Here is a 9,844-nt window from a genome sequence, read left to right on the forward strand (position 1 = left end):
ATGTGTGTGTGTGAGATGTGTATGTTGTGTGTTGGATGTGTACACTGTGTTGGATGTGTATGTTGTGTGTGTGTTGTGTGTGTATATTTGTGTGTGTGTTGTGTTGTTGTGTGTATGTATGTGTGTATTGTGTGTGGATGTGTGTGTGTGTGTGTTGTGTTGGATGTATACATTGTGTGTTGGATGTGTGTGTGTTTTGTGTATGGATGTATACACTGTGTGTGTATATTTGTGTGTGTTGTGTTGTTGTGTGTATGTCTGTATGTGTGTATTGTGTGTGAATGTGTGTTGTGTCGAATGTATACATTGTGCTGGATGTGTGTGTTTTGTGTATGGCTGTGTACGTTGTGTGTGGATGTGTTGGTGTTGTGTTGGATGTGTACATTGTGTGTTGGATGTGTACATTATGTGTGTTGTGTTGGATGTGTACATTGTGTGTTGGACGTGTGTTGTGTTGTGTGTGGATGTGTATGTTGTGTGTGGATGTGTATGTGGTGTGTGTGTTGTGTGTGGATGTGTACGTTGTGTGATGTGTGTATGTGGAGTGTGTGTGTGTACATACACACAGGGTGTTGTGATGCGTCTAGTGCAGCAGTGTGTAGTTGGAGGGAAGGTGCATGTGTTCTTCCAACCCGCTTGTGTCCTTTCTGCCCTTAGCTTGCTGCCGCTGGCTAGCCTCTGTGGCTAATAGGGAAGCATGCTAGCGTGTAACCCTTCCCTTGCCAGTACATAGCCTCTCCTTCACCAAGACTCCTGCCAGGCCTCCCCGTGGCCACACGTGGTAACTGGGGTCTTGCGGCCCCAGGCTAACTGGGCAGGGGATCTCGGAGCAGCAGTGGGCCCCAGAGATATGGTGTGCAGGCCCACCCTGGTGGACACGCCCTGGCACCTATCAACCACTGCCCCGCTGCCTTGTGGGTGAGTCTGGAAGACATAAGGCTAAGGGAGCTTACCCCAACAGAATAGCAAGCTGTGGCGGTACGCTTCGAGGCGGTTTCCGAAAAACTGGATTTCCGGCAGCCCCCTGCAGTTGTGTGGAGGTGCCGGTCGTCTAGGGATCCCCCTTGCCATCGGAACCATCTCCTCTACAATCAAGTCATGTGGCGTTGGGAGAAGCGCACCCCCCATGCCACTTTAAAAACCATCTCTGCTGCGCAGGGATCTTCTGCTATCTGAGTCCTCAAAGGACCCACAAATAGAAGAAGATGGTCATCATCGGGCACCATGGACAACCAGCAAGCAAGCAAGTTGTGTGTGGATGTGTGCGTTGTGTGTTGGATGTGTGTTTTCTGTTGGATGTGTGTGTGTGTTGTGGATATGTGTGTTGTGTTGGATGTGTGTGTGTGTGTGTTGTGGATATGTGTGTGTTGTGTGCGGATGTGTACGTTGTGTGTTGGATGTGTGTGTGTTGTGTATGGATGTGTATCACAGGTGAGCGGTGCAGGGAGGGCATGGCTCCAGTCAGCATTCTGAAGAAGAGTGCTGTGATGAAGGAGGGAGCAGCCTGGAGGGAAACACATCATCACTCTTCTCTGCTGGTCTGCATGCAGGGTCTTCATGATGGACTTGTCCACAGCTGTGAAGGGGAAGAAGAGAAGCATGGAGAGACAGGAAGGAGGAAGAGAAGCGTGGAGAGACAGGAAGGAAGAAGAGAAGCATGGAGAGACAGGAAGGAAGAAGAGAAGCATGGAGAGACAGGGAGGAGGAAGAGAAGCGTGGAGAGACAGGAAGGAAGAAGAGAAGCGTGGAGAGACAGGGAGGAGGAAGAGAAGCGTGGAGAGACAGGAAGGAAGAGGAGAAGCATGGAGAGACAGGAAGGAAGAAGAGAAGCATGGAGAGACAGGAAGGAAGAAGAGAAGCATGGAGAGACAGGGAGGAAGAAGAGAAGCATAGAGAGACAGGAAGGAAGAAGAGAAGCATGGAGAGACAGGAAGGAAGAAGAGAAGCGTAGAGAGACAGGAAGGAAGAAGAGAAGCATGGAGAGACAGGAAGGAGGAAGAGAAGCGTGGAGAGACAGGAAGGAAGAAGAGAAGCGTGGAGAGACAGGAAGGAAGAAGAGAAGCATGGAGAGACAGGAAGGAAGAAGAGAAGCATGGAGAGACAGGAAGGAAGAAGAGAAGCATGGAGAGACAGGAAGGAAGAAGAGAAGCGTAGAGAGACAGGAAGGAAGAAGAGAAGCATGGAGAGACAGGAAGGAGGAAGAGAAGCGTGGAGAGACAGGAAGGAAGAAGAGAAGCGTGGAGAGACAGGAAGGAAGAAGAGAAGCATGGAGAGACAGGAAGGAAGAAGAGAAGCATGGAGAGACAGGGAGGAGGAAGAGAAGCATGGAGAGACAGGAAAGAAGAAGAGAAGCATAGAGAGACAGGAAGGAAGAAGAGAAGCATGGAGAGACAGGAAGGAAGAAGAGAAGCATGGAGAGACAGGGAGGAAGAAGAGAAGCATGGAGAGACAGGAAGGAAGAAGAGAAGCATAGAGAGACAGGGAGGAAGAAGAGAAGCATAGAGAGACAGGAAGGAAGAAGAGAAGCATGGAGAGACAGGAAGGAAGAAGAGAAGCGTGGAGAGACAGGAAGGAAGAAGAGAAGCGTAGAGAGACAGGAAGGAAGAAGAGAAGCATAGAGAGACAGGAAGGAAGAAGAGAAGCGTGGAGAGACAGGAAGGAAGAAGAGAAGCATGGAGAGACAGGAAGGAAGAAGAGAAGCATGGAGAGACAGGGAGGAAGAAGAGAAGCATGGAGAGACAGGAAGGAGGAAGAGAAGCATGGAGAGACAGAAAGGAAGAAGAGAAGCATGGAGAGACAGGAAGGAAGAAGAGAAGCGTGGAGAGACAGGAAGGAAGAAGAGAAGCGTGGAGAGACAGGAAGGAAGAAGAGAAGCGTGGAGAGACAGGAAGGAGGAAGAGAAGCATGGAGAGACAGGAAGGAGGAAGAGAAGCATGGAGAGACAGAAAGGAAGAAGAGAAGCGTGGAGAGACAGGAAGGAAGAAGAGAAGCGTGGAGAGACAGGAAGGAAGAAGAGAAGCATGGAGAGACAGGAAGGAAGAAGAGAAGCATGGAGAGACAGGAAGGAAGAAGAGAAGCATGGAGAGACAGGAAGGAAGAAGAGAAGCATGGAGAGACAGAAAAGAAGAAGAGAAGCATGGAGAGACAGGAAGGAGGAAGAGAAGCATGGAGAGACAGAAAGGAAGAAGAGAAGCGTGGAGAGACAGGAAGGAAGAAGAGATGCATAGAGAGACAGGGAGGAAGAAGAGAAGCATGGAGAGACAGGAAGGAAGAAGAGAAGCATGGAGAGACAGGAAGGAAGAAGAGATGCATGGAGAGACAGGAAGGAAGAAGAGAAGCGTGGAGAGACAGGGAGGAAGAAGAGAAGCGTGGAGAGACAGGAAGGAAGAAGAGAAGCATGGAGAGACAGGAAGGAAGAAGAGAAGCATGGAGAGACAGGAAGGAAGAAGAGAAGCATGGAGAGACAGGAAGGAAGAAGAGAAGCACGGAGAGACAGGAAGGAGGAAGAGAAGCGTGGAGAGACAGGGAGGAAGAAGAGAAGCGTGGAGAGACAGGGAGGAAGAAGAGAAGCGTGGAGAGACAGGAAGGAAGAAGAGAAGCGTGGAGAGACAGGGAGGAAGAAGAGAAGCGTGGAGAGACAGGAAGGAAGAAGAGAAGCGTGGAGAGACAGGAAGGAAGAAGAGAAGCGTGGAGAGACAGGGAGGAAGAAGAGAAGCGTGGAGAGACAGGAAGGAAGAAGAGAAGCATGGAGAGACAGGAAGGAAGAAGAGAAGCACGGAGAGACAGGAAGGAAGAAGAGAAGCACGGAGAGACAGGAAGGAAGAAGAGAAGCACGGAGAGACAGGAAGGAAGAAGAGAAGCATGGAGAGACAGGAAGGAAGAAGAGCAGCATGGAGAGACAGGAAGGAAGAAGAGCAGCATGGAGAGACAGGAAGGAAGAAGAGAAGCATAGAGAGACAGGAAGGAAGAAGAGAAGCATAGAGAGACAGGAAGGAAGAAGAGAAGCATGGAGAGACAGGAAGGAAGAAGAGAAGCATGGAGAGACAGGAAGGAAGAAGAGAAGCATAGAGAGACAGGAAGGAAGAAGAGAAGCATGGAGAGACAGGAAGGAAGAAGAGAAGCTTAGAGAGACAGGAAGGAAGAAGAGAAGCATAGAGAGACAGGAAGGAGGAAGAGAAGCATAGAGAGACAGGAAGGAAGAAGAGAAGCATGGAGAGACAGGAAGGAAGAAGAGAAGCATAGAGAGACAGGAAGGAGGAAGAGAAGCGTGGAGAGACAGGAAGGAAGAAGAGAAGCGTGGAGAGACAGGAAGGAAGAAGAGAAGCATGGAGAGACAGGAAGGAGGAAGAGAAGCATAGAGAGACAGGAAGGAAGAAGAGAAGCGTGGAGAGACAGGAAGGAAGAAGAGAAGCATGGAGAGACAGGAAGGAAGAAGAGAAGCATGGAGAGACAGGAAGCCCTGCAGCCTTCATGCTGCGTCCAGCCTTAACTCACACCTGAATCTTTTGGGGGACATTGTTTCATTCACATTCTCTTCAGTCGCTCACCCCCACCCCCCATCCCCCCCCTCAAATTCAAATGGCTTTATTGGCATGCTGTAACAATGTACATATTTCTCTCCCCCATCTCTCTCTCTTTCTCTCCCCCCCTTCTCTTTCTCCCCCCTCTCTGTTTCTCTCATTCTCCGTCATTCTGTCTTTCTCCTTCTCTTGATCATTCTCTCTCTCTGTCTGTCTATCGCTCTCTCCCCCTCCCCCTTCATTACAGCATTCCCATCCTGAAGTACACGGTGGAGAAGTTTTCCTCCTCTCTCCTGCAGTACTGGTACCCAGCTGACATGTGGAGTCGGGTCCGGGTTAACGAGCACCCCGCCTGGCAGCACTCATCCATCAGAGCCCAGGGGTCAAAGGTCTTCTGGTTCAGGGAGCGAAAAACCAACCCCGTTTCACAACAATCTCGCCCTCAGTAAGCCCACTCTGTGTAACCACCATGTCACGTCCCCTTCACGTCACATTATGTCCCCTCTAAACTGAGGTGGCGCTATCCGTCAGAGCCACGGTAGCACAGCAACCCGACAGAAAGACTCTCATACAGCCGAACTCGAATTGTAATATCGTTCTGCAAAGGAGCCATGTTTCATTTCTGCTTAAGTGCTGCCCTCTATGGGTCACACGTGTGAATGACAACAACACGTTGAAAGACGAGACAAATTACAGTAATTCAAAAAGGACGATAATAGAGGCCAAACACGTCTTCAGACACCCTCAGTTGACCTCCTCCATGACTTTTGGAGGGTGGCAAACAACAACTGAAACAGTCAGCAGGTCCTGTAGAGCAGGAGAAACCTGACTCGTGTACTTGGTTTGATTCAGCCCCACCGAGTATCACCTACTGCTATTTACTAGTCTTACCATCATACAGAGTAGTCATGTCATATTTACTCATCACATCATCCTATTTACTGGTTATACCGGTCCCACATATATTTGAAAGTCATATGATATTTACATATTTATATATTTACTAGAAATTATATTTACTAATTGATCATTTTAATTTATATATTTACTAGCAATTATATTTACTAGTCACATTATAATCATACTTTCTTTGTATTGCACCTTTTTAATGAAGTTACAAAACGCTTCACAGTTACAACAGCTAAACACATACATAAAATAAAAGTAAAACAGGAAAAAGAAAAAAACCCTTAAAACAGTATAAAAATGTAAACAGAAGCACCATACTTTGCAGTAGCACATACATGACACCATTACAAAGGCCTTTTTGTAAAAAGAAAAAAGAGGCTTATAAGAATGTTTTAAAATTTTTTAAGAATTTAAGTTTTTTTTTAAATTTAAGAATAAATTTTAAGAATTTACAACGCTCAGTTTAATACAAAATGGTGGGATTTATGTGACAGTGTTAAGCGTTCATTTGAATGACAGCCCGCGCAAATAAACTTTTTATATCTGGTTGTTTTGGGGTACAGTGCTCTGTAGCGCCTACCAGAGGAGAGGAGTTGGAACAGGTTGTGACCAGGGTGTGACCAGGGTGTGATGGGTATGCAGTGATGTTGCCTGCCCGTTTCTTGAGTCTGGAGGTGTATAAGTCCTGAATGGAGGGCAGATTGGCACCAAGGATTTTCTCCGCAGACCTAACTGCCTGTTGTAGTCTGTCCCTGTCCTGTTTGGTGGCCGAACCAAACCAGACAGTGATGGATGGATGTGCGGGTTGAACTTCTTGAGCTGGCGGAGAGAGTACATCCTCTGCTGGGCCTTTTTGATGATTGTGTCTATTTTGGATGTCTGACTTAGGTCCTGAGAGATTATGGAACCCAGAAATCTGTAGGTTTTCACTGTAAACACAATGTTGTTGAGTACGGTGAGGGAGGGCAGGCGTTGGGGGGTTCCTCCTGAAGTCCATTGTCATCTCCACTGTTTTGAGCATGTTCAGCTCCAGGTTGTTATGGCCGCACCAGAGGACGAGCTGATCAACCTCCCGTCTATTTGCAGACTCGTCACCATCCCAGATGATGATGGATGACACAGCCAGTGATGGTTGTGTCGTCCAAAAACTTAAGGAGTTTACCAGACGGGTCTCCTGAGGTGCAGTCATTTATGTGAAGAGTAGAGGGGAGAGCACACATCCCTGGGGGACACCAGTGCTGATTGTCCGGGTGCTGGATGTGATTTTCCCCAGCCTCACCAGCTGCCTCCTGTCTGTCAGGAAGTTTTTAATCCACCGGCAGATGGGGGCTGGTACAATGAGCTGGGTGAGTTTGGAGTGGAGGATATCTGGGATCATGGTGTTGAATGCTGAGCTGAAGTCCACATATAGGACCTTTGCATATGTCCCTGGGGAGTTGAGGTGTTGGAAGATGTAGTGCAATCCCATGTTGACTGCCTCACCCACTGACCTGTTTGCTGGGTAGGCCAACTGCAGGGGGTCGAGCAGGAGGCCTGTGATTTCCTTCAGGTGGGCCAACACCAGTCTCTTGAAGGATTTCATGACCACAGACATTAAGGCAATGGTCCTGTAGTCATTTAATCCTGCAATACAGGGTTTCTTGGGGACCAGGATGATAGTGGAGCTGTTGAAGCAGGAGGGGACTTCACACAGCTCCAGTGATCTGTTCAAGATCAGTCTGAAAATGAGGGCCAGCTGGTCAGCACAGACTTTAAGACAGGAGGGTGAGACACCATCCAGGCTTGGTGCCTTACTGGTCTTCCGTCTCTGGAAGAGCTGACACACGTCCTCAACACAGATCCTGAATGTGGGTGGGGGTTCGGTGAGGAGGGGAGAGTGGCTGGCTGGGAGTGCAGTTGGTTGTGTGTTGTGGCTGGAGAGGGTGAGGGGTGTGAAAGTTCACTTTTCAAACCTGCAGTAAAACCCATTTAGGTCATCAGCCAGTTGATGGTTCCCTGCAGTGTGTGTGTGTGTGTGTGTGGGGGGGGCTCACCTGTATTTGGTACTGTCTTTCAAACCTCTCCAGACTGATGATGGGTCGTTGGCAGAAAACCTGTTTTTCAACTTTTCAGAGTAGCACCTTTTTACCTCTCCGATCTCCTTTCTGATTGTATTTCTGGCTTTGTTATACTTGATCCTATCGCCACTCCTGTAGACTGCCTCTTTGGCCTGAAGAAGCTGCCTGGCGGGTTCGGATCCGACGTTTCTTGGGTCTGCATGAGTCATATGTAAAGATTTGTGCAGAATATGAATGCAGTACTCCTGCAGTATAAATGTACACCAGAGTATTGCACATTTGAAGTATCTGTCCGTGTTGTAGTCATCTGCTGCAAAATCCAAAGAGCATACCTGAAGATTTCCCAGTACTGATGTCAGTGCGTTGTTGTAAAAAAAAAATTTTTTAGCACTTGGAGCCATTGTTTGCACCATTCAACATGTGTTGGTAATCAGTGGTAGTTTACGCTTAATCCCTCCTCTCTCCTTTTCCTGTAGTTGTCGCATCCAGGAACTATAAAACAAGAAGGCATGTTTGTTGTCGATAAAACTAATCCAATGCAATTTATGTTGTTTTTCAGTACACAAAGCCACAAGAAATTCCCACCTCCATGAGCTGGGTGGGTTTTGGAATGACTTGAGGGTCGTTTGCCGGAAGTTTGCGCACAATGCATCCTGGTACATGTAGGCACTGCCAGCACGGCTCCGTGACCAGAAGAACTCAGATATTTGCCAATAACACTGATGGGACATCCACATAAAAACCGGTGAAATTTCCCTTTGAAAACAAAATACAAATACTGTCCCTACGCAGGCCATACTGCCCTGGTGACAGGTTCAGAGGTACCGAAGGAGAAGAGGGCCGCCACCCTGGTGGACCTCAACTATTCCTTGATCTTTTTTGAGTCGAACTTCCTCCAGGACAAAGCTTTTATCGCTGAGAGAAAATCCTTCTCGCCGATCTGGTGGCAATAATGGAGATTATGCAGGTAATAGTAGCACTAGTAATAATGCTACTGGCAGAGTTGAAGATGATAAGATTTTCATTGGAAGTGATGAAGAAGGACAGGATTAGGAACGAGTATATTAGAGGGCCAGCTCAGGTTGGACGGTTTGGAGACAAAGCAAGAGAGGCAAGATTGAGATGGTTTGGACATGTGTGGAGGAGAGATGCTGGGTATATTGGGAGAAGGATGCTGAATATGGAGCTGCCAGGGAAGAGGAGAAGAGGAAGGCCAAAGAGGAGGTTTATGGATGTGGTGAGAGAGGACATGCAGGTGGCTGGTGTGACAGAGGAAGATGCAGAGGACAGGAAGAGATGGAAACGGATGATCTGATGTGGCGCCCCCTAACGGGAGCAGCCGAAAGTAGTAGTAGTAGTAGTAGTAGTAATAATAATAATACATTTTATTTGTGGGTACCTTTCAGAGCACTCAAGGACACCTTACAGAACACAGTAAATAAAACAAGCAGCACTGTATCAGACAGCATAAAATCAAAACAAAGCAGGGTAGACATTAAAAAGTTAACACAACGGATAAGTATAAAATCATCATCTACACAAAACTCAATGAAGCGTGGATCAGACTGAATTTACCAGTCTGAAAAGGTGCATTTTGAGATGGGATGTGAAGGTTGAAAGAGACTCATTGTTGTGAATGTCTTGTGGGAGAGAGTTCCATAGGCGGGGGACAGAAGAGGATCTGAGAGTGCGGGAGGGCGTGTGGATATGAAGGAGTTCAGAAAGATATGAAGGAGCTAGGTTATTAAGGGCCTTAAAGGTGGGGAGCAGGATCTTGAAGTCAATACAATAGTAGTAGTATTATTACTGCTAGTACTAATGCCTCTGCTACTGTTTCTTTTACTACTACTAGTACCACTACTACTGCTACTACTACCATTACTGTCATGTCTAGTAATACCGCTACTTACTACCGTTTCTAGTTCTCCTACTACAACTAATATGAATGTTTCCACAAGTTCTACTACTACAGATACTACTGCTACTCCTACTACCACTGCTTGTGTGTGGATGTGTGTGTTGTGTGTAGATGTGTGTGAAAGTGTGGATGATGTGTCCCCTATAAAAGCAGTTGTCTGTGTGATATCCTAAATTACATTCTGTCTTCAGCCTAAATGTTGTAGGACTTGATCTCCAGAAACCTGGACTGAATTAAGTTTTGTTTTTTTTCCGCTTTGTTTTTCTTTCATTTCCTGTTTTACAGCTGGCCGGACTCGGTTGGACGTGTTTGAAGGCAGGCCAGCGCTGAGCACGTGGACAGACCAGGTGAAGCAGATCGGCGAGGATTTTTTCAACGAAGTCCACAAGAGAACAGCCTCCAGCAGACCGTGGAGAAGAACGGCATGCTGGAAGTCCTGA

The 9,844-nt window shown here is 47.4% G+C and overlaps 1 pseudogene; it reads left to right on the top strand.

The window, feature by feature from the left end:
• The window catches only part of LOC130112763 (glutathione S-transferase theta-1-like), a 39,267-nt pseudogene extending 29,423 nt beyond the window's left edge, over window positions 1–9,844 (top strand).

This window comes from Lampris incognitus, chromosome 1, assembly GCF_029633865.1.
Source record: "Lampris incognitus isolate fLamInc1 chromosome 1, fLamInc1.hap2, whole genome shotgun sequence".
In the NCBI taxonomy this organism is placed as follows: domain Eukaryota; kingdom Metazoa; phylum Chordata; class Actinopteri; order Lampriformes; family Lampridae; genus Lampris; species Lampris incognitus.